The following is a 25,331-nucleotide window of genomic DNA, read 5'->3' on the forward strand; positions in this document are numbered from 1 at the left end:
CTGTATTTACTGTAACATAAACAATAACTTTTTGGATTCTCCTTTTAAGTATAGAAAAGTAGATTCAATGGGCAAAATTATGCTGATTTCAGTGAAATTAAACAATTTTGGCGCCATTTTTTAGCTTCAGACAATATCCTCAACAAATATATGTGTAATCCAACAAAAAATTTATAATTTTCCATGTTGCGGGCGGAGGCTCATTTCTGTGGTTTCCAGTTTTCATGCCCAACCAAACAGTCCCTAGTACAACTAGATGGCTAACTTTTAGAATATGCGGTTTATAAAATCCAAGTGCTTTAACATTCCACAACAGAAACAACTTTGACTGTTGTTTTCCAATGAAAATACTCTTTACGAAGTAAAACCCTTTTCAGTGTTTCACTTGGAAATAATGGCCACAATGGTACAAAAATCTTATATATCAAATTGTGAATCAAATAGAATTTGTAACGCAAGTTCATAGCAATAAAACTAATGCAATTTGATCCAGGATCCAGGACACAACTGCAAGTAAGAATCAGCACAACAATTTATCAAGAAACAAACGATGTCACAAACCTTTTAACCGCATGAGTCCTCTGCTCGGATATCTTACGCAGCTATGAGTTCTCTGCTCGGATATCTTACGCAGCTATGAAGATCAACAAAACTAAGAAAATTGTGCCGTGTACAAGTCACAACAGTGCGTAATTAGACAAGCAAATAACCTGATACAAAGGAAACAGAGGGAATGTAATACAGAATCACGAAATCAGTGTCAGGATTACTAGTGTTTGGATATGTGTCGTTATATAAACTTTAACTTGGGCGTTGAGTGTTGTTGCAACAACGAAGTAAGTTAAAAATGAGGCAGTGATAACCACACTCAAATTAAAGGTTGATGCAACAGCAATAGTTGGAACTATACATACAAATATCCCAAAAAACACAAAAAGTATCAACTAACCGCTGCCAAGATTCTTGATAAAGAAACTTAATTACCTGCCTCAAAAATGCATATTTTACTAAAATAATATGGACGCAAGACTTCTTTGAAAAGCTATGAATTCCCATAAAAATAACAATATCCAAAGTAAATGAGTCTAAAGAGAATAGCCAGAAAATGTGCCCTTGCACACGTCGCTCGACAAATTCCTAAACAACCTGAACTAGATTTTGAAGAATGATCAGAAAGATTAATGATAATGGATCTTCTACCGAGTAACGCCAAGCCACTTGGAGAAATTCTCAAATTCCGCATAGTCACTGTCTGTCATCATGGTTTTGTACCAGGCCTTTCCGGCAGACTTGATTGCAGCAGCTTCTTCCTGCAGAGAAAATTGCGATAACAAAGAATCAGAAAACAGCTATATTGGTGCAAAAGGAAGGAAACAAAATGTAGTCAGCATATACAGCTACATAATAACTACTTAACGGGGAATTATGAATTTAATGGTAAAAGATAATTCAGTCAACAAAGTACCAACCAAAGATGCAAGCAAACTTTTGGCTGGTGAATCTTCTTAATGAGTCTACATGACTTGAAGGCCTTAGTACACATTTCTATTCTCCTTAACTATCACCTAGGGAACGTATTTTACAATTCCTAACGTGCAAGTAAGCATAACCAAATCAATAACTGTGTGTTAATTGAAAAGACGAACTAGCTACTGGGTGCATCAACAGTAGGACTATATAACAAGGAAACAACAAATCAGAAGATAAAAGAAAGTAAACAAACAAAATAAAATCTCTCAAGTAAGCTTCTTAGTGATTCTATCAAACCTGCAAGGTGACAAAAGGCGTCAGGCGGCCTAGGAGTTGGACCAGATGCCTAGAGCCTAGACGCTTAGAGCCTAGGCTAGGATAGGACGGTGTTCCTGTTTTTCATTTTTAATTATATTAATTGATAGCAAATGTCAATGTCATAAAAAACTTAGGCGCCGGACCGGCTCATAGGTGGACTTTTTTTTCATTTAAGTGGTGGTAGAGGAGGTTTTGTTGAAGGTTGGGAGAGGTAGAAGAGGTGTTCATCGTTGGAGGCTGAAGGATGTAGAGGCTGCAATGGAGGAAATTATGATCAATGCCTAAAGGATACAGTTCACGTAAGCTGACCGTGCTCCTTTAAACACTCCTAAAACTTAGGTGGGCAGCTTAGATACCACCTAGGTGCTAGGCACTAGGAGGGCGACCTAGGTACCACCTAGACCTATGCCTAGGCGGGCTAAGGAGAGGCTTTTTAAACATTAGAAACCTCTGAAGATCTAGTTGTTAGGAAAAAGTCAATAATATGCAATTCAAGCAAATAAATAACAGGAAATATGATCGATGTCCTATGGGGAGAAGTCGTGTAAACACTATTCTAAAAAACTAACGTCCGCCGTCGTGCAGGCTTTAACAGTGATCTGTCTCCTAGCTGTAACAGTCACATAAATACCAGCACTTGAGGATGTGGCGACTCCTCAAACCTCTTGCTCGGATGATGTTGCCTAGTGAAATAATTGAAAATTACTATAAATTTCAAGAAATATATATCAGATATTAGAATTTTGAGAGGAAGAGTGCTGTAGAAGAGATTTAGATTTTTCTCTTTTTTTCTTCTTCTTCATGAAAGCCTCATTACACAAGCCTCTAGAGAGACGTTGCAAAACTAACCCACCTCTTCCTTCATGCATTATCACGATATTTTCCACACATTTAACAACTTTTATTTTCTTTTTCTTTTCTGTTCAGACCAAAGAAAGATGTGGGAGAGAGGGAGACAAAGAAAGAGATTGTTATAACTAATTTTCTTTCAAATGGATAGAATAACATGTGAAAGGATAAGATAAAGATAAAATTGAGAAACTCAATCTTTTCCCATTCAATTCATAATAAATCCAACAGTCCCCCTCGAAAGGTTGAGCTTCGAGGACAACTATAAGATAAAGAAGTATATCAACAAAAACAAAATAAAATAAAATAAATAGAACCTTCATACCGATTCAAAATCCACAATTGAACTATTAAAACAAGATATTGTCAATAGGAAGCTTAACAGACATCTCAACTCAGCTTCAAGTCCGTTAAGAGTTTAATGAGCAAATTTGCGACACTTAACTTTGTAAAGTCAAAGAAAAACCTTGCAGAGCATTTGACAAAGGGTCTACCTAAGGCTAGAACCATCGATGGGGATGGAGTTAAGCCCATAGATGAGATCACCGATAGCAGGTACCTAACCTTCTAATTGGTGAGTCGTTCCCAGGAAATAGGTTCAGTGTGGTAAAAATAAGATGAACTGGTGATTCTTGTGTGAAGCATTGACCTTTGGAGTTACGCTCCTTTGTGGAGCTAAATGTATTTATGATTTGCACTTTGTTAGCTATAATTTCATTCCTATGATGACGGTGCTCATATGATGCAACTAATCGGGATGAGTTATACTATTAATTAGTCCAACCTACGATCTTTAGAGGGTCCTATATCCAATATAATACCTTTAGAGGACTTACCTATATGGGAGAAACCGTAAAGGCCACGGTTGGGGACAGAGGTTGGTCCCTATAAACTCTCATGAGATGGCATTTGTGAGCATGCCCGTTATCACTCCACCACGCTCGCTCAATGGATGTTTGCATACGATGTGATTTGTTAGTATATGATAAATGGACCCAATTCAAGGCCTAGTCCATTATAACTCTTGGGTTGTGAGAAATATCACTACGAGAAGGTTCTACCTAATCTGAATCCACGTTATCAAGTTGCCCGACATTCTTTTCTTTTATTTTGTTTTTGTTGATATACAGTTATCCTCGAAACTCAACCTTTTGGGTAGACTGTTAGATTTGTTATGATTTAGACGAGAAAAAAATTGAGCTTCTCAACCTTATTTTTATTTTATCCTTTCACATGTTATTTTATCCTTGTAGAACAAAATCAGTTATAACGATCTCACACTCTCCCTCTTTTTCGTGTCTTTCTTGAGATTGAGCTAAAAAGAAAAATGAAAGGAAAGTTGTTAAATGTGTGGCAAAATATCCCGGGAATTCACAGAGGAAGAAGCAGGTTAGTTTTGCAACATCTCTCCAGAGGCCTATATAACGGAGATTTTATGAAGAGAAAAAAACTAAGAAAAAACTAGGATGATTTCTTTTTTGTTTAAGTGGTGGCAGAGGAGGTTTTGCAGAAAGTCAGAGGAGTTAGAAGAGGTATTCATAGTCAGTGGAGAAGGCCGGAGTTCGGAGGAGTTTAGAGGACGTAGAGGTAGCGATAGAGGAAATCACAACCAAGACCTTGGTGCAGTCCGTGTAAGTGGTCTCCACTCCTTTAGGCGCTCTCAAGGCCTAGGCTGGTGGAGTCTAAGCGGCCAAGTTACCATCTAAGCCTATATGAGAGCCTAAGCAAGCTAAGCAGGAGTTTTTTAAAACATTGGTCATGGTTAAGAGCTGGTCTTAACGTTTATTATTAGTGTTTTAAAACATTGGTCATGGTTAAGACCAGTCTTAACATTTATTATTAAGGTCACATAGGGAATCTCTTATTCAGATTTGTACATTAACGAATGTCTTGTCTCTTACCATTGTATGATATATAAATGTGTAACCACCATGGAACCTAATGATGCTCTTTCAAGCAACAGCCATCCACCTTTATCTACCAAGCATATTATTAGATTCTGCCTTCCATACAACACTACCATTTTTTTTATCTCACCTTATATAGACAATGGTGACCTCGAAAAGAATTATGATGTTTGAGGTAAAGTGGTGACCACATCTCCTCTAACAGAATAATATCTCCATGATAAAGGCATTTCCATCATAGTCGATGCAAGCCAATCCACTCAGCCCCATATCGATTCATAATTAATAAGTTAGACCTCGCAGGGAAGTTTGTTTCATTAGCAGTTTTGTTTACTTTAAAAGTTTAACTAAGGTGCAGCCCAAGTTAAAACTTTTTAAGTATTAATTCAATTCATGGAAAACTTTAACCGGTATTGACCCATAATCAGTCTCATTCAGACGTTAAACACTACTACATCAAATAGAACCTCAACCAGCACTTATGTCAGCAATGTGAAACTCTTCCATGCAAGCCTAAGAGTCTTAACACTCAGGATTGCATAACAAGCAGCTCCATGTAAAGATAAACGTATTACTGCAATTGTAGGAATGTTTTTGCTGCTAATATCAGCTAGTATTCAGCATTATCTAAACCTGAAAGGTTAAGTTTCTATCCCAAATTGAATCCTGCCAGCACTTATCCTACAAAGTAACACCATTTTGGATATACCAAATAAAACTGCACCCCAGGATTTAGTCTGCCAAATATAGAAATTGGATATCCAAGTCAACTATCTCACAAGTTGTCATCGAAAGCTATAGTAAAAACCAATTTGGGAGTGGGAAAACACCTATCTTCTACTACAAATGTGAGGAAAGCAGAAAACAAGTCTTGAAGTTAAACTCAAAGTAGAAATTAAGAGAGAAAAAAATGTTATTCAAAACAACATTTTAACAGTACTTTAATTAGATGCCCAAGATCTATAACATCAAAATCATAAGAAAACAATCTAAATATTCAATTTGAAGTAGAGGTATATGAATGCAGAAGAAACAATATAAAGGTGAATAGCTACTTAATGATAACCCCAACAACTTTTGGATGACCTAGTATCCACTATTTGTTCTAATATACTAAAGCAGTTGAGACAAGAACAAACACTTGGCAATCAAAGGAAGACTTTTTTCCCAGCCTAAAATCAGTGTACATTCTATACCTAATTAATTTTCTTTTTAATTAAAAACTCATCTATATTTCTATATACTTTTCAATCATTTTCAAGCCATTAAAGTGTTTTTATTTTTGTTATTATTTATAATCAACTAATCTCAGTTTTTTGTTTAGTACGGTTGAAAAAGGGGATTTTTGTTCATGATTCCGATATGTAAGTGGGAGATTTAGATGAAACTTTTTTAGCAATTTTCTTCTAATTTTAGTTATATAAACCTTGTCTATTTACAATTTTTTTAGTTGTATATACCTTTTCCATTTATAACGTCCGTATTTCTGAATGTTTTCTTCAAGTAGCTTGGGGTTTTTTTATTGATCTGGCTATTTTCTATGTTTTTACCGCCATACATAGTATACACATAAAATGAAACGAAAATTGCTAAACAAGCGAAAAATAATTTAACTGAACACAAATGGATTTTGCGCTAAGTCAAACTGTTTTCAGTTTTTCAGCAGTTTCCGCCAAATTTTAGCTATATGTACATGGCTATTTCTTGGTAGCTCATTTAGTCGTCACTTCCATTGTGTGTGTGTGTATATATATAGAAACATATATATAAAGGAAAATAGATAACACCATATGAACTTTTTGAATTACTAGTATGGAGCACGTGCGTTGCATGTGTATTAATTTCATGTTTAATTGACCTATCATATCTAGAGTATTTGTTATAAGATCAGACTGTATAAAGTTTGGTATTTAAATGTTCTATGTCTACGAATTGTAGTTTAGGTACAAATGTTTTTACAAATTTATATTTGGAAAATAACAAATGAGACCATTTAGAATGATAATTAAATTAGCTATTAATATTAGTCTCCATACTACAAAATACCATCAATTACCAGTATCAAAGGTTATATGTTTTCTAGTGTATATAGTTGTATTAGTAGTAAATTATAGAACCTAAAAGACAGGACATTTATATCATTGTTGTCTAAGCCATGTTTTCATGGGAAAATAAGTTATTTAAGAAATAATATCAACAAAGGCAATAATAATCACGCCAACCCCAGTCACTGCTTTAAGCGTATTTTGGACAAACACCCTTATAGATCTCCTATGCGGCTCCACTTATTTTGGTTACTCCACAACATGAACAACTTGTTTACCATGCAGTAAGAAATAAGCATGTTATATGATCAGTAAGAATACGCATGCTACATACCTGGTAAAATACCTAGCAGAGTCCATTAAAACTTTAAGCATGCTATACTTGTGAAAATTTCCTAGAGTGATTGGAAAGAAAATTGAAATTTAAAAGGAGACTGAAGTATGTGAACAAAGTAGGTGAAATTAAGGAAAAAGAAAAGAAAAGAAAAACCTGATGATATTGACCGAGATTCCTTCGCGAAGTTGAAGGGCTCGAATCCAGGATCTTCGACTTTTGAGATATCTTAAAATGCTAAAATGAGATGAAAAGAAAAAAAAATAAAAGACTAAACTTTTTTAATCACAAGAACTAAAATTGACTCTCCTAATTTAAAAATTTTGAAGCTTAATCAATTATTCATCAACATCTTAGAACATATATACAAAACTAACTGATTTCTCTTGATGACTTGAGTTCATCTGCTCAATATTGTTGTATCACTGTCATTGAAATCATTTGATGCCAATGGTGAAGCCTTGTTTTAATGTAATCTCTAATTAGAGGAGAATAAAGAACAATAAATAGGGATTAGTTACGTGGTGAATAGGATTTTAACAAATAGTGAGATTAGATATACATAGAGATCGAGAACCTCTTATTTCCATGTGTTTTGTAACCGCCTCGATCATGTTATGTGATTATTGTTACCAAGCAACTCTGTAACTGTAAATTTATGAATTAAGAGCCAATTCATGGTTTGGATCAATGGGTAATTAATGTTCAGTTATGGGCAAGGACTAAGGAGTTAGTGGGATGATGGAAATTGTATGGAAAATTCAGAATAGATAATGAAGAGCTTATGTGCATTGATTAATTAGTGAGTAATAATAAGATTAACGGATTGGACTGAACTGGAAATTCATGAGCATTTAACTGAGAGGTTATAAATACAGAGCTATAACATTCTTTCTCTTCTTCGTTTCTGTTAATTTAACAGGCTAGTCAAGCTTGCATGCCCATTAACATCCTTTCCTTTTCTTAATATTATATTAAAATGTTATGTTATTAATACTATAATTAAATATATTATGCTATTCTAAAATTTGAAATTATATTTTGCTACTATGATATATTATAAAAAAATTTAAGATAGTACAATATCACACTATTACTAATATTATAGTTAAATGGTGATAATAATTTTTCATCTCACCATAGTTAATACTAAAAATTTTCTACCATAGATAAATCATAAATAATATAGCCAATAATATTTTATACATCTTAACTACTTGTCATATTATATCATTCGCCATAGTCCATGCTATAATTGTTTATATTATAATTTTTTATATTTTAGATAAAGAATACATATATTGAGTATGTATGTGTATTTATATATGTATGTATGAATGTGTTGGAGAGGATAATTATCACATGCACATTTAGTGTATAAGTGTTTTCATGCAATGTATGCATGGATATGTAGAGGGTATTTTGGAAAGAAATGTTTTAAAATCTCAATCCACTTTTATAATAGTAGATAGATAGATAGAAGATAGAAGATGAGCTACCAAGAGATAGCCATGTGATAGATAGAAGATAGAAGATGAGCTACCAAGAGATAGCCATGTGATAAGGCCCATCTTGCTAGTCACATCAAAAAGGTGTGGACGTCACCATTCTATCTCTTGGCATCTCATTTAGCAAAATGAGCCGCCACCTCATACCCATCATTAGCGTGTGTGTGGTGGCTCTATATATACACACATGTATACAAATATATACGTATGTATATATATATATATATTATATATATATATATAATATATATTATATATATATATAATATATACACACACATGTATACAAATATATACGTATGTTATATATATATATATATATATATATATATATATATATATATATATAGAGGAATATGGTATACTTGGGCCAAGGATCTTGATAGTGATGTGAGCACATCTTATCATACATCACACCTTGGAGTTGGTGAGGCTCCATCTTCTAGGTGTGATGTATGGGACAAGATGTGTCCACATCACTACCAAGGATCCTTGGGTACCAAGTATACCCATTTTTGCCTCATAATATATTATATAGTATAATATATATATATATTATATATATGTATGTAATATATATATATATATGGTATGTATATATAACATATATGTATGTATGTGTGTGTATATACCTATATATACATATATATATGTATATACATACGTATATATATATATACATGTGTGTGTATAGAGAGAAAATTGGGTATGCTTGGTACCAAGCACAAATTTTATGCTTGGTAGTGAGGTGTCATATTCCCATCCACTCATTCCAATTCCCAACTACTCCCCAACCCATGTGAATGTGGGTTCTGATTTCAATGAGTCGAGGGGAAAATCTTAGCATCTCATTTAGCAATATAAATATATATATATACACACACGTGTGTATGTATATATATGTGTATACGTGTGTACGTACATATATGTATATATATACGTATATACATACATACATACGTATTATAGGTATTATACACATATAGGTATATACGTAATATATTATATGTATATACGTATATTATATATAATATATATTATATATATATTGTGTGTAGTATATATATATTATATATATATATATAACGTGTATACGCATATACATACCTATATATATGTATATACGTATATACATACCTATATATATATAGGTTATGTTATAGGTAAGTATAACGTATATACACTATATATAGTATGTATATATTATATATATATATATTATATATATATAATATATTATATATTATATGTGTGTGTGTGTGTGTGTGTGTATGTACACTATACTTTTTATAAAAGTATATATACCTATATATATGTAGACACACGGCACGCGCACCAGCGCGCGCGGACGCACACACAGCACACACATATATATATATATATATATATATATATATATATATATATATATGAGAAAAATGGATATGCTTGGTACCAAGCATAAAAAGTTGTGCTTCGTAGTGAGGTATCACATTCTCCTCCACTCATTCAAATAATTGCATATCCCCATGCTCTCTTCAACCTATGTGAATGTGATCCCCTATTTGATTGAGTGGAGGGGATTATGTCACTTCACTACCAAGCACAAAATTTACGCTTGGTATCAAGCATACCCATATTTCTCTCTATATATATGTATACATATATATGTATATATGTGTGTGTATAAATATAGGTATATACGTATGTATGTATATATATGTGTGTGTGTATGTACACTTATACTACTTATAAAAAAGAATATGAGTGTCAAAACTTTTGATTACCTATTTTACCCCTTCTAATTTTCAAAATTCCCAATTTATTTAGTATACTATTAAATTGTCCTAAATTATCATTCAAACTCTCATCCAATACATACAAATGCCTATGCTTAATCTTTTCAACTTCCTCTCTTATAAATGAGACACAAGTTTACTACATAAATGAATGTATTATCGTGAACATAATTGTCCACTTAATATCAAATGTGTGTTTAACATTCCATATAAATGTGACCCTTGCTTGATTGTGAGTGGGTTACAAAATATGTTCCATATAGTTGTGACTTTTGATTGTGAAAATAATTGTTACATATAAAAAAATTCCCTATATAATGTGACTCGTCATCGTCTAGTTTTTTTTAGTAAGGATGGTAGGGAAGAGACTTAATAACTAAGTCCATTTAGCTTCTTTCTAATTACCAACAATTTTTTCTTCTTCTCCTTCTCCTTCTTACTTATAGTGATGTTTCATCCTCTTTCTCCCTTCTTCCAACTATACTCTTATTCTCATCTCTAGATCACACATCTGTGACAATCACTTAACTCCCTTGCTTCAATGGACTTTTCCCCTTCCATCTTGAAAATGGATTAGTACTCGTCTCATACATGCATGACAGCCATTTGAATATTTATTTTCTTTTCTTTATTTATTGTGTTGTTATGTGCTATTTAAAAATTATAGGTATTAATGAAGTGAACGGCGTGGACATGATTTATTACATTAGACGTTCAGAGAGGAAACTAGAAGAAGACGCTCTAATTATAAATAAGGTAATTTTTGGATGCTTAAGTACAAATAACCCTAATAAAAATTAATTTAAAATCATAAAAATGCAATAAACGAATACAATAACATTGTAATACTTGGAAAAACCTAAGTTATGCTTTATTATAATTAGATTTATATTCAAATTAAAGCTACAATAAGAAGTACAATAATCCTAATTTTGTTTGATATACATGTTGTAAGTTCCTTAAGTTGATCTATGAGAACTATGATCCATGAATTCAAAAATATATTTCCTTGCATGTTTTACAATGTTTATATTTTTATATCCTTGTGTTATTAGCTTGTTATTTCTTCAAACATGGAAAAGTAACAGTGAGAAGTAACTATATAATTTCTATTTAAGAACAAAAGAATATAAAATGACCCCATCAGTGAAACCTCTACCTCAAGAAAAAAATCAGGAAGTGCAAAATTCATAAACAAAAAAATTAGGCAAAATTGCTAAAGAAAATGAAAAAACAATATATTCAAATCTCCCGCTTACATATTAGAAGCATGAACAAAGAATCCATTTTTTGACTATACTTAACCGGAAAAAAATGTTGGATTAATCTATAAATTCTTGAAGACTGGGTAGGGGCATTGAGATACTTCACGACTTTGAGAAAGCATAGAGGAGACGGGCATAAGAACAAAGATAAATAAAACCTTTAGTGACAGGGAACAGCAAGAGCTTATTAATAATTAATTATTATTAGTTTAGAGAAAACAACCATGTTGAGTGTTGTGACTTGGTAGGGAATCAATTTTATTAATTATTAATCATTAACTCATAGGGAAATTAATCAGTCATGAATTAGAATTGCAGAGAGACGAAAAATAGTTTTTACTTAGTGAAAAAATAAATAGACAGAGAATGCACCCTAGTTTTAGGTGGGGAAAAAACATTCCCTTGGTTACCAATTTCAGGCGGAAATATTTCCTTTTCTCAATATCCTGCAAGATCTTGTACTTATTTTGCATATAATTGTTCTACATTGTTTGCTCTACCATATTGTGCTCCGGAAATGCTGTATTTTTCCTTTAACAAATGTTGTAATTTCCCTTCAACGTTATCATCATAAATCACAAAATACCTTACAATTTTACAAGTGTGACATGCACCGTGCATTTGCATGGGTATAAAAAGCTACTAAACACTAATGCCCATGTTCAAGGTAGCTTGCTACGTTCTAACTTTGGCACCTGTGCCTACACATAAATTAAGAACGGCTCGCCTGACTTTGGTGCGACGAGAACGGACGGATTTAATAGATATGCTTTGATATCCTCGAAGGCCCTCTGACAAGCCTCATCCCAGATAAAAGACACCTTTCTTCGTGAGCTTGGAAAATTGTTGGTATTTCCCGGATAGATTTGAGATGAACCGACGGATATAGGCTAATCGCCCTTGTAGTCCTCTGAGTTCTTTGAGGTTTCTCGGGGGTTGTAACTCATGTATCGCCTTCACTTTATCAGGATCAATGTGGATACCATTAGTGGTGACGACAAATCCGAGGAACTTACGCTGGACATTCCAAGAAAAGACTTGGTGGGATTCATCTTTAATTGGTGACTCCGCATGAGATCGAACATCGTCCTCAAATATTTGATATGGTTGTCTTTGTTACGACATTTCACGATCAGGTCATCAACATAACATTCAACGGTCTTCCGGAGATGTTCCTGAAAAATTGTTAACATTGCTCGTTGACAGGTGGCTCCTACGTTCTTCAATCCAAAAGACATGACTGTGTAGCAGAAGACACCGAGGGGTGTCCTGAATGCGGTATGTTTGTCGTCGTCCGGGTACATCTTGATCTGATTATAACCCGAAAACTCGTCCACGAAGGACATTCTCTCGAATTCACACGTGTTGTCGATAATAACATCCATGATCGGAAGAGGAAAATCGTCCTTTAGGCAGGTGGTGTTCAGGTCTCTGAAGTCGATACAGATCCTGGTTTTCCCCCTTTTTTTAAGGACCGGTATGATATTTGCTAGCCAATCGGGATATTGCTCTTTCCTGGTAAAACCCGAGTCGATTAGCTTTTTAACTTCGGACTCGATCGCTTTCATGATTTGCGGACGAAACTGTCTTTACTGTTGCTTATCAGGCTTTGCATCTGGTTTGATGTTAAGGCGATGGACAGCCACATTTGGATCAAGTCCTGATATATCTTCGTAATTCCAGGCGAAAACGTCTGTATGCCTTGATGAGGGCAATCAACTCTCCCTTCTCGTCTGGTGGAAGACTATCGCTAACGAATATGGACTTCGGATTCGCTTTGTCGCCCATGTTTACCTGGATCACTTTGTCTTTGGTGGGGGGTTCTCTTTGTTCGAATCTATCGTCATATTGGATATTTAGGTGATGGATCCAAGGATCTTTCTAAGTTAGCAATTGGACGTCTTCCTCTATTGTGACGGGATCAACCGTGGCCATATTCGATATCAGGCCTTTGACTATTTCTCCAAGAATGGCGTCGGAGTCCCAATTGGAAGAATTGGATGAGTATTCATCCTTATTCGCTAATTGGTCAATGACTTGCCAGCAACATTCGTCATCGGATGAAGAGACATAGCCCAGGTCCCTTTTATGTCCATAATAATTGTCGGGTTTTCCTTTCGGTACATAAGCCGGACGAGGTGGAACCTGTGGGCCTAGACCAAAACAAAGACCTTCTTCGAGTGTAAAATTATATCCCTATTTTTTCATGAAGTCACGTGATTGTTGGCTGTATTTGAATAAATAAGGATCGGGTCTCTCATCGTCACTATTTTTCTTTGAAAAGTGATCTAATGGTGGAGATACCTCCCCTTTACCGAAAACTAACTCCTTTTCACCTCTGGAATGACAAGGGTTGTTCCAAATAAGTCTTGGACATGCTTTTTCCTCATGCAAGACGATCGAAGCGATATGTGTATGTCGGGGTTATCATATAGTCCCTGCATTACATTATGAAGACAATACGAATACTCTAAATCATCATTTATTATTTCTTCGGCAAGTTGTCAATTATAACTACTATCTGATGATTCACCATTGTCAAGATTGACTATAAATGGTACAATATCGTTTAGTACAAAACCTCCGTTGTAATCAAACCCGGCTTATCAGCTTCTTCTCCACTGTCCGTATCTTAGGCTGATGATTCAGTATCGGATTTAGCACCGTAAAGAAGGGAATCAGTAAAGTAGTTTTATAATCCCTTAAACGGTTGCTTATCTGTGACTATCATCTTGACCTCATTATTGATGTCTATATATTTTAGATACTGATGGAAGGTGAAGGGAACTATAAGATTACCATGGATCCAGGATCAACCCAATAGTAAGTTATAGGAGGTTTCCACATCGATCACGTAGCACGTGACCTCGGATCTTAAATCCCTAAGTTTGACACTTCACACGGATTTTACCTAATGGTCTGGACCTACTGGTATTGAATCCGTAGATAATGGTGTCTATCGAAGACAACTTGTTAGTAGAGATTCCGAGATTGTACATCAATCGGAATGGTATGATGCTGACAGCGAAACCCGGATCGACTTGGATCATGTTAACAATACTGGAGCCGATGTATCCGGTGAAGTACAGAGGCCTGTCATGCTTCGAATTTCTCACTTACATGACATCCTTGGTGAAGGTGATACAATGAAACTGCTTAGCCGCCAATTTGCAATGTTGAACTGATGGCTCCAGCTCTTCGGGGACTAGCTTGATTTGAGTGAAGAATACGTCAGAATCAACCAAAGCTTCTTGTAGGACCTCTCTAGTGTTTTTGGAAAGACGCAATAACTGGTATAGAGCTATCCTCGTTGGGATGTTAGCTAGCTGAGTCATAACATCGAAGCGGTATGGTGTGCTTGAACTTTCAGATTTATCTCTTCCAATCGGATGATTAAATCGAGACTACTTCGGGTTCTGAACCTCTTGACGTTGGGGCTCTTTCTCTTTTTACTTGTTAGTTGGTTGTTGCTGGGATTTCTCAGCAGGTGTAGGGGGAGTTGTAATCACCCCCATCTCAACCAACATTTTAGCATTTGGATTAGAGACTTCGGGATACTTATATTGGTATTCGTTCCCGTTCCTGGTAGCAAAGGCTTCATGTTCATCTTCAGAAAACGATAAAGTAAGGATGCCTTCATCATCTTTCTCGGGGATTACTGTGGCGGGACAGCAGGATTTGTCCCTACTCTTGGACTTTTTCTTGGACGAGGGCACTGTCCATTGTTCATCTTTGAGCAAATCTGGATGGACCCAAAGAATTTCGCAGTTAGGGTCCGTGTGCTGCACAATCCCTTTCTGGCATTGTCCATGAGGATCGTCGTTAACGGTCTTCATCTCCACCTCTGATACGGACTCTGGCTGAAACCATGACAGAGGGATAGAACCGAAACTGATAGAAACCGCATTCACGCCCACTTTCTTCTCCTTGGGATGTTTTGCAGTGATGATACCGATATCAATTAAGGCTTGGATCTTGTCCTTAGGGGTGTAGCACATCTTAGTAGGATGATGGACCCGCCTATGAAATGCACAATATTTTGGATCTGTTGTCCTCTTGGCTTCCTCCTCGTTAGTGATTGGAGGCAATTTGATTTTGTTGTTATCCTGGAGGTATTTAAATATAACAGGAACTTCATCTTCCTTAAAGGAGTATCCTTCGGGAATTTTGGTTTAGAAATTTTCTATTGTCTTTGAGGTCGTTATTACCACTGAGAGGGCGACTTCTGTTGCGCTTGCTGTTGTGGCTACAGTTTGAATGTTTGATTCGCGTCTACTGCATTCACCGGCGTCTTCCCTTTACCACGTGGAATAAAATTTTGCTTCGGAGCACTAGTCGTCGGTTAGCCTCTTTCAGTCTTCTTCCTTTTAAGAAAGCGTTCAGCTTGCTCTCCGTGCACCTTTAATTCTTTCCAGGTTTTGGATGGTGCCACGTCCATAGCTTCCAGTATATCCAAAGAAAGGTTATTGTGACACGTTTGGAGAATAAACTCCTTTATGATCAGATCTCGACAATTCATTGTCTTATTTCGAAAGTGCTTGATAAAGTTGTCGACTGACTCTCTGTCTTTTTGCTTCTCATCGAACAGTGTCCCGATTGACACTTCATCGTCGAAGAAGTTTGTGAGGAACATGTTTTTCATGTCGTCCCAACTGTTGATGCTCCCTATCTTAAGATGGTTGTACTACTCGAAGGCGGCTCCGCGGAGGGTACCGACGAATGATCGGACCATCAAAGGTTCGTTGCTAGAGATCACGCCAAGGTGTGATTTAAAATAAATCAGATATTGAATGGGCGATCCTCTCCCGTCAGACGGCGTGAAGTTAATTAAATTGAACTTCGTCAGATATGGAATTGATTCCCACTCTCTCGTATATGGACACGGGATACCGATCTTCTTCACCTCTTAAGCAGACATCAAAACGTTGATTTTGCTCTCGAGGTCCTTCATCTTCTTGTCTTCGCCCGCGTTTTTCTTTAGGGTTGTTGAGGAGGTTGAGGAGATTCCACTAGACCATCCTCAAGGTTATTGTCGTTGGGAGGAGTATCAGCGTTGATATTTTCATCCACTTCCGAGTTGCTGTGTACTTCATTAGTATTGTTGCGATGACTAGATTCAGCATGCTGATTTGACAAGGACTGAAGTTATTGGGCATGTAACTCCCTCATGCACTACATGTTCAACTCTATTTCCATCTTCATATCAGTTATGAGCTCTTCTTTCTGCTTAGCCAGAGCGTTTTCAAGCATTTGGGCTAACTGATCGGGAGTGATGGTGAACGCCTCTCAGACTCATCCTGTGCTGGACACAGTAGTATCCGAAGCGACTGCAGAACAAGCGACTGCAGAACAAGCGTCTGACGCTTCGTCATCTGAGGATAACCCTCTACTCATTCTTTGATAATCCGTTGGTCTGGTAGTTCCGAATCACAGCCGAGTTAAATGTTGGGATATTTCTAGAAAAAGTTCAGGACTGAAATGCCATATTGACTTCCCTTTATCGGTCACGTTGATAGTGACTTCTGAGAGTTTATCATCTTGAACGGCCTATCTTCTCTTGCCGAAATGCCTTAGCTTAGGCTTCGACGTATCGGTAGAAAGTTTTTCAAATACCGAGACCCTCTGCGGAGTGATCTTAGGACAGGTATACTCTGATAATATTACCCTGATAAGCTTGGTACACGAACAATAAGAATTCGTTTTTTGGGTATTTCTCTTCCGAGTTTTGTTCGTACTCTCAGCCTGATAGTACAACTCATCGGCATGATTGCTGGAGCAACCTATCGTGTGCTAACATGACTTCCCAGGTATAACGTCATCGTCTTCCGACGAACACGCTTCCTTTTGGGGATATAAGGCCTCGTTGGCATTCTCAAGAGTCACTCGTTTGGAACCACGCCTTCGTGAGCCCGGGGCCCCAACGGGCTCTTAGACTTCAACTCGCAATCCGATGCGAGCGGTTATAGGTACTTTCTCGGTATGAGAGATCCTTGACTTGTTGGGAGGACGAGCACGACCCCCAGTCTGACGAATTGCTCGGGGTTCATTCACTGGACTCAAAAGCTCTTTAACCGGGGCTTTACCTCGACCTTCTTGCTGAGGACCGAGACGATCCGTGATCTTCATCTTGAATCGGGACAAATCCATACTGTCATGGGGCTCTACCGGAGGTGTGGAATTCATCGGGACAGGAACGGGGATTGTCGGCAACGCGAAAAAACTCCGCGAGAGGTGAATCAAGTGCGAGGTGGGCTGAGCTGACTCGGCTTTGGTGCGGGCCACCATTTGGGCCGAATCACTCTTTGGAGACTCGATTGGCCGGAGCGGCACTCATTTGGTGGCTCGGCTTTGGTCGAGCCAGCAAGAGGTGGTCGGCCTTAGCTAAACCAGTATGGACAGTTTCGGGCGTTGTTCGAATTGTTTTCGACACCATTTTGGAATTTGGCCTCCAGACTTGGTGTAGTTTTGATGGTTTCTTGACCACCTCTTCCCTCTATAGTTTTTGTGCCTCCTAAAGAATTCGTGCGTGCGCGAGTAGTGCACGACGTTTTTGGATGCGTTCCTCAAGAGTCGAACGGGTCCTTTTGACGCGGATCCATTCATCAGTTGATGGTCTGAAGGAAGAGTCATTTGACCGCTGCTGAGGCGCTTGACGCTTCCTGAATTTCAGATCTGCCTCATAATAGATCCCGTCAACTTGCTCTAAGGCTTTGGCTAATTGATAGTGTTGCCTCTGACGAGCCCTTTTTAACAGAACCGACCTGCCTTCAGAAGTTAACCCATTGACTGATGAGGAGTTCAAATCAATAGATCCAGCTTTGTTGGACACCGGAAGGGCGCTGTAAGGAGCAACTGCAGCAGTAACTGGGAGATGATCATCATCTTGGGTCTTCAGATCTGAAGACCAGCGAATCGTACTTGAGGAGAAGATCCTCTTGCACATGTGAGAGGAGGAGGATCTGGAGGAGGAAGACATGTACTCCTCGTACTTTTGCTGGTCGAACTCGTATTCGACCTCCGTATCAACCGGGATCAGGATCCTTGGTTGTGACACTACATCCTCGGCAGAGAGGCTGCTGGCTCCCACTGGAATCGCCGGCGTGTTTGGGGTGAAAGTTGATTTATTCACCGTTGAATCTATTACGATTGTTTATCAATTATAGATTCAACAGAGTGTATCTTTTTATAAGATCTCTCGTTATAACGAAAATAAAACAAAAATTACAACTCTCTTCAAACACATGCCGAGGACGTTTATCACTCGTTGCTTGTGTGGGATCTTTACCTGTGTCAGGGACGCGTTAGTCCGTGGACCACCGCGGATCAGATTCGGTTGATCGGAATTAAAGATCAATGCTCTTGCTTCACAAAGAAAACAACTGCAAAAGTAAACAATCTCAACAAAGTGAGATTACTACTCTTCTCGAGATCAAAACAAAGTCTGATCTCAAGCAATGATGAAACAGGCCTCAGATCCTTCGAATAACTCCCTCTTTATAATGGAGTTCGTCAAGATCTCGCTAGTCTCTCTAAAATTCGTGGATCACTCTTCACAGGGGTAGCACCTCAGCTAAATTTCAGATCCCTCATGTATAGGGCCATAGGCTTGTATTTATAGGCTTCGGATGTAGCGTTTTTGGATAGGAACAAGTGGTTTGACATTACCTTCAGTTAATAACCACTTAACCACATTTAGGGATGATATCAAAGTAGTTAAGAGGTTCTGGAACGAAAGAATCCTGAGAATATCTTCGAAAACGCGTTTTGAGCGTTTCTGAACGCGAGCCACCCTAGGGTGGCTCGGCACTGTGCGAGCCACCCTAGAGTGGCTCGGCCTTGGGAGAGCCACACCATAGGGTGGTCGACTTGGCCGAGCCCACTCAAGGTGGCTACCTTGGCAGTACCTGGCCTTGGCTGAGTCGTTTTTGATGTGACTCGGTTGTCAGGGGCTTCTCTGGACTTTCCGGTTTGGTCTTGTTCCGCCGTTTTGCGTATTTTGTCGTTTCGTTGACTCGTACGTTTTATTGACTTGTTTCGTGCACTCATTAGCTCTTTTACGGTACGGATAATCCCGTTTGACTCAGATAATGGCATTCATCGCATTCTCTTCATTTTGAGCTGTATACGAAAACTTATAGATAATTTTTGACACGTATAACCTATACACGAGCAGAGATTATCAACTATAGCAAGTCCAATAAACAACAGCCAAATCATATCACCCCAACCAATTTACAATAAGGAAAAATTTTATAGTACCTCACTGGAATGCTTTCAATAGACACTATCAACCATATTGCATCATATTTTGCCTGCAATGTGATAAATAAAAAAATATGAGTATTTTTATTAATGATTTACTTTTAGTGATAAAATTAAAAAATGCATATTTGTTAGTTTAAATACTCTATAAAATTTAACATTGCAATTACATTCAAACGTATTTGTTATATATCATAAATAAATATATATCAATGTCAAATTCATAAATCAAACACTCAATGTAAATTAAGTAATTGACAAAACATTATCTTATGAATATCAAGAAGCATACTGGTAATTCCTTTACAATAAAATAAAATAAAAGATATATTGATGTGTACTTTTACAATTGCTCTTGATGATTTCTCATATTTTGATAGTGTTGCATAATTTTTTTAGTTGCAACACTGCCAAACACATCTCTTTCAATATATGTGACGAGACAGTCATTCATACATTCATCTTCCATGCTATTACTCAAACGATTCTTGACAATCTTCATTACAGAAAATGCTGGCTCCACAGTTGCAATTGCAATAGGTAAGATCAAAGCCAACTTCACAAGCAAATACACCAAAGGATATATGTTGCTCTTTTTTGTCTCCATTAACATTTTGAAAAGATCACCAACGCCATTTAGTTTTGAAAATTGATTATTCGAACACACATCAAGGATATAGTTCATTTACCACTAAACAAATATTTCTTGGTATTCGAGTTTACTAACGAATAGCATTTATCCAAATGTATATTCGATTCGTTTGTCTATTAAATATTCATTTAAAATTTGATCACATCTTATTATTTGTACTATTGCACATATGATGTCATATTTTTAACCCACTTACCATTTCTACTTATGTTTTTTATACTGATTTTAAAACTTAAATAATCTTAAATCTGTTTTCTAATTAAAATTTGATTTAAATATATATACATCATATACATATATTATAAAGGAATAATTTTTATTTATGAATTTTAATGCTATTTGAAAATCAAATTCTTTAGCGGAATAATAACTTTTATTTATAATATATATATACATCATATATTATAAAGGAATAATTTTTATTTATGAATTTTAATACTATTTAAAAATCAAATTATTTTGCGGAATAAATATACTTTGATATTCAGTAAGTATTAGTGAATATTCATGAATATCCATCAAATACCAAGTATTCATGTTCGAATTCGAAAAACTAGATATATGAATATTAGAGTCCGCATTTGAATTCGATAACTTTAAACAAATACAAATATGAACACCCTAATATTGTATTTGATTCGATGATTTACCACCTCTAGATAAAACTCGGCGAGACGAATCAATTTTCTCTTATCAAAAGCGGAAAATGACTCCATTGGATTCAGGAAAGCCATACAAGTAAGCAACATGAAAAGTTCAACATGAAAACGGTGTAAGTTTGTCAATCACTTGATAGAAAACTTCAACATGAAAATGGTGTAAGTTTGTCACTTTCTTAACATTATGTTGTGGCCATCCGCAAAGTACAAACATATCATCCATGTTTGAAATATGAATATAATGTTTCTTACAAAATAAGGACATGTCACTCAACAAAGATCTCCACTCGTCATCTCTCATCCTTTGTAGTCGTTGCTTGGCTACTTTAACTAAAGCAATAGCACTGTTGATATCTTGATCTTTGCGTTGTAAGGCTTAAGATAACCGTGCGTGACTCCCAATATATTTTTCACTAAGTGCATGTCAAATGCTAATTCAAAATATTGCATCGAGTATAACAAAGCAATTGCTTCACCTTTTTGCTCCAAGGTTGCGGCATCTTTGACAATATTATCCAGCACTTCAACGACAAATGACAATATTGGGATCAAGCTGACTAACATCCCATAATGTGAACCCCAACGAGTATCTCCAACGTGATGAAGAAATGTTTCTTGATTTAAACCTCTTCCACTAGAAAGTTCACCACTTTCCAAACCTTCGAATATCTTGATAACTTGCTTTTCTCGAAGAATATCTCAACGCTTGCATGAACCTCCAACAACATTAGCCAAATTATTAAGCATCATAAAAAGTAAAGCAATTTTCAGTTTGTTGCTTTGCAACACTTACGAGTGTTAATTGAAGTCGAGCTGTGAAACAATAGATATTGAAAGTAGACACATTCTCCTTCATGATCAATGTTTTGAGACCATTGAATTCCCCTTGCATATTGCTAGCACCATCGTAACCTTGATCACATACTCTTGATAAAGTTAGTCCATACTTTGAAAATAAAGACTCAATTGTCTCCTTAAGGGATAATGTGGTAGTCGAGCAAACATGAACAATCCTAAGAAAATGTTCAATAATGTGTCCTATCTCATCCACATAACGCACCATCACGACCACTTGCTCTTTGATTGATATATCACGAGATTCATCAATCAAAATAGCAAATAAATCATCACTAGTATTATTGATAATAACTTAAGTAGTTTCATTAGCAGTAGCACTCACAATATCCTTTTGTACGCTAGGCGCTAATAGTTTGAGATTTCTATGGACTCTTCTCAAAATGTTGCTCAAAATATTACCAAAAGCAACATTTTGATTTGAAGCAAAATGTATAAACGCAAGAAAATTTCCTTGATTATTAGAATGCTCAAATTCATCATGGCCTTGAAATGCCAAAGTTTAATGTAAAAGAAATCAAATGCAGTCAATTGTTGTTGTCAAGTGAATATGATAATCCTCCTTGGCTTGATCGGATTGTTTGGAAATAGCAACATCAATGTTGCTTTTGCTTCATTAAAGCTTGGCATTTAGCCCAAGCTTCATTATGGGCACTATTTGGACCACTGTAGATGGCTAAGATATATTCTTTCTTGGACCAATGTCCAATCCGAGTCCAAGATATAATGCCTATGAACTAAACACTTCAGATGAGCTTAATTATAAGCTACAGGAAAGTTCACTTGGGTCATATACGAACATGACTGCATGTTAAACTTTGGCCTAGCTCATCCAAGTCAAAGAAGCCTCGAGTCCAAATTAATTCTCAAGTTAGACTCTGGGCCAAGTCAAAAGACGTCTTCAAGCTGGACTCTGGATCGAGTTGAAAAGCATTCTCAAATCGGACTCTAGGCCAAGTCCAAGTGTAGTAGCGAAGTTCGCTCAAAGTCTTATGCGAACTTCGCCCAAAAGACCTATGTGGGCCACATCATCATCCCAAGAATTGTAGACAAACAATTGATCTCTCAAGTCACGAGTGGCTTGGATCGACACTTAACACAAGTCTGATACTTGAGCCCAATACATGCTCAAGATGTGGATGCCCAGATCAAAGTAGCCCAAGCACATGCCTATAGCGGAGCTCGCCCAAGTCATAGCAAAGCTCGCCCAAGTTATAATGAAGCTCGCTTTCAAGACAAGTTAAAGTGAAGCTTCAGGCGAATTTTGCCCAAAACGAGCTTCGCCCACATAGTCCACATAGGACATATAGTGAAGTTCATTGAAGCCATAGTGCAGTTTGTTGAAGTCAAAGCCGAAGTGAAGCTCGCTAAAGTTGTAGCAAAGCTCACCCAAGCAGCAGCAAGCTTCGCCTAATAGCCCACATGGGTCGTGTCACCCATTCTGGCAAAGTTCGTTCATGGTCATTATTGACAAATTTCGCCTGTGATTATTATTGGTGAACCTCATCCATGGCCATTATTGGAAACCTCGCCCATGGTCATTATTCACGAACCTCACCCATGATCGTTCTTAGACACTACGTTTAAGGAAACGGTTAATAACTACTAATTCACTCATTTAACGAGAGTTAATTACCACTAACTCACCCATTTTAAAGTAGAATTAATGACCACTAACTTACTCATTTAAGGGGAGTTAAGGCCCACTTACTCACCCATTTAATGCTCCAAAACCTATAAATAGGCATGATCAACAAGGGGGCATAAGCGGAGGAAAAGGTCTTGGGGCTTATCTTGGTTAGACTCTTTACCATGGAAAAGAAAGGGGGGGATTCAAAGGCTACATTGATAAAAAGTCTATCTCTCCTCCATTCTTATCGATCTTCATAGATCATTATCATCATTTAATTATTTCGCCCGATCAACAATCCTTGCAACAAAAGATTCGTTCTCTTCAGCTAGTCATCTAGATTAATCAACAGTTCTTGTAAGAAAATATATGTTAATATCTCTTCATCTAGAGAAGATTGCGCTATCTTCTAAAAGATTAGATATTATCAATCAATGACAGACTCAACCTCTTAGTCAGACCGTTAACGAAGTATAAAATCGACACTCCATCAGTACACAGAAAAGAAACACCAGGAAATATAAAATTTTTTCTTTGTTTTATTGTAATCTTTCTATTGTAATCTGAGCTAATTAGAATAGAAAAAACGTGAAACAACCACAAACATGATTCACTAAACTCTTTTTCTTTTTCCAATTTGAATATCCATTGGTGATAAAACAATCGCCACCTTACTTTTCAAAATTAGGCTTTATAAGATAGCAACACAAGCAAAATGCGGCACCTTTTGATATATGCTATACTCAAGCCAGTTTCCAAATTCATTAAACAAACTAGGATGGAAACGACATAAATTGTTTCCATTTTTAAGATTGTTTGAAATTGGAGTAGTTGACGGTTGCTCTTGCTCCATTAGGGATTTTCTCTTGAGAAATTTATCCATAACTAAAAAAAATTAACATAATAATAAACATTAAAATACAATTCTATTTACTCAATAACTAGTTAGGAACTAAGAAATACTATTTCATGTTTTCAATTGCGAAATAATAAGACCAACCTCTTTACTCTTCTAGAGTTCATTTATTTGCAGATTCTTTTTTTTCGGATTCATTTGTCTAGTTCGCAAGATTAGAGGGATTGTGTCACTGAGGGATAAGTATTTATACATGAATTCATTGGGTACATCATAATTTATCAAATCTTCATCATTCACCTCACATATAATTAAGCAAACAGAAAAAAAGGTAAAAAGAAAAAAAATTACAATTCATTGATCACTCACCACGGTAGTCAAGGCGACGGCACATCGATGGAAGAATCACGATGGAGATGGAGATGGAGACGGTGGAGAACTGACGACCATTGAGCTAGGGTTTTGCTCCGGCCTCTATGTTCATGAGTTTCTGGGAATTGGGAACAAAGGACAGGGGCTTCACCGGGTAATATCAATTTAGGCTTTTTTTTTTTTTTTTTTGGGCTCCTTGAACTTTTGGACTTGGGTCTTTAGGTTTCAAATGGCTTAAATGAATGGGTTGTTGTCTATTGTGTGACGTACATCCGCCCCTGCACGCTCAGTATTTTAGAAACAAAAAAAAAAAAGAACACGCAAAGGGAGAGATGAAAGAGGAAACCATCATCTACATAAATCATGAAAATTGATTTCTTAAATTATGAATAGCATCATCTAATCAGAGGGTATCACATTATTTTTTTTCATTGGTTTCAACGCAAGAATCATGGTTTCTTAAATTATGAATAGCATCATCATGGCGCATCATTTTTTTCCCCTTGGTTTTAATATGAGAATCGGAAAGGGCAAAAAAGGAAATTTTATGAGAAATAAGTTTCTTATAACA

General features: G+C 36.4%; 1 long non-coding RNA gene across 1 annotated transcript; it reads right to left on the bottom strand.

Moving 5' to 3' along the window:
• LOC109850891 lies at positions 1,019-25,023 on the bottom strand. The gene is made up of 3 exons (XR_002249605.1): positions 24,758-25,023; positions 19,734-19,786; positions 1,019-1,310 (listed from the first exon to the last, which is right to left on the bottom strand). It is a non-coding gene; the product is annotated as an uncharacterized LOC109850891 (long non-coding RNA).

The sequence above is a fragment of the Asparagus officinalis genome, chromosome 7, assembly GCF_001876935.1.
Source record: "Asparagus officinalis chromosome 7, Aspof.V1, whole genome shotgun sequence".
Classification (NCBI taxonomy): domain Eukaryota; kingdom Viridiplantae; phylum Streptophyta; class Magnoliopsida; order Asparagales; family Asparagaceae; genus Asparagus; species Asparagus officinalis.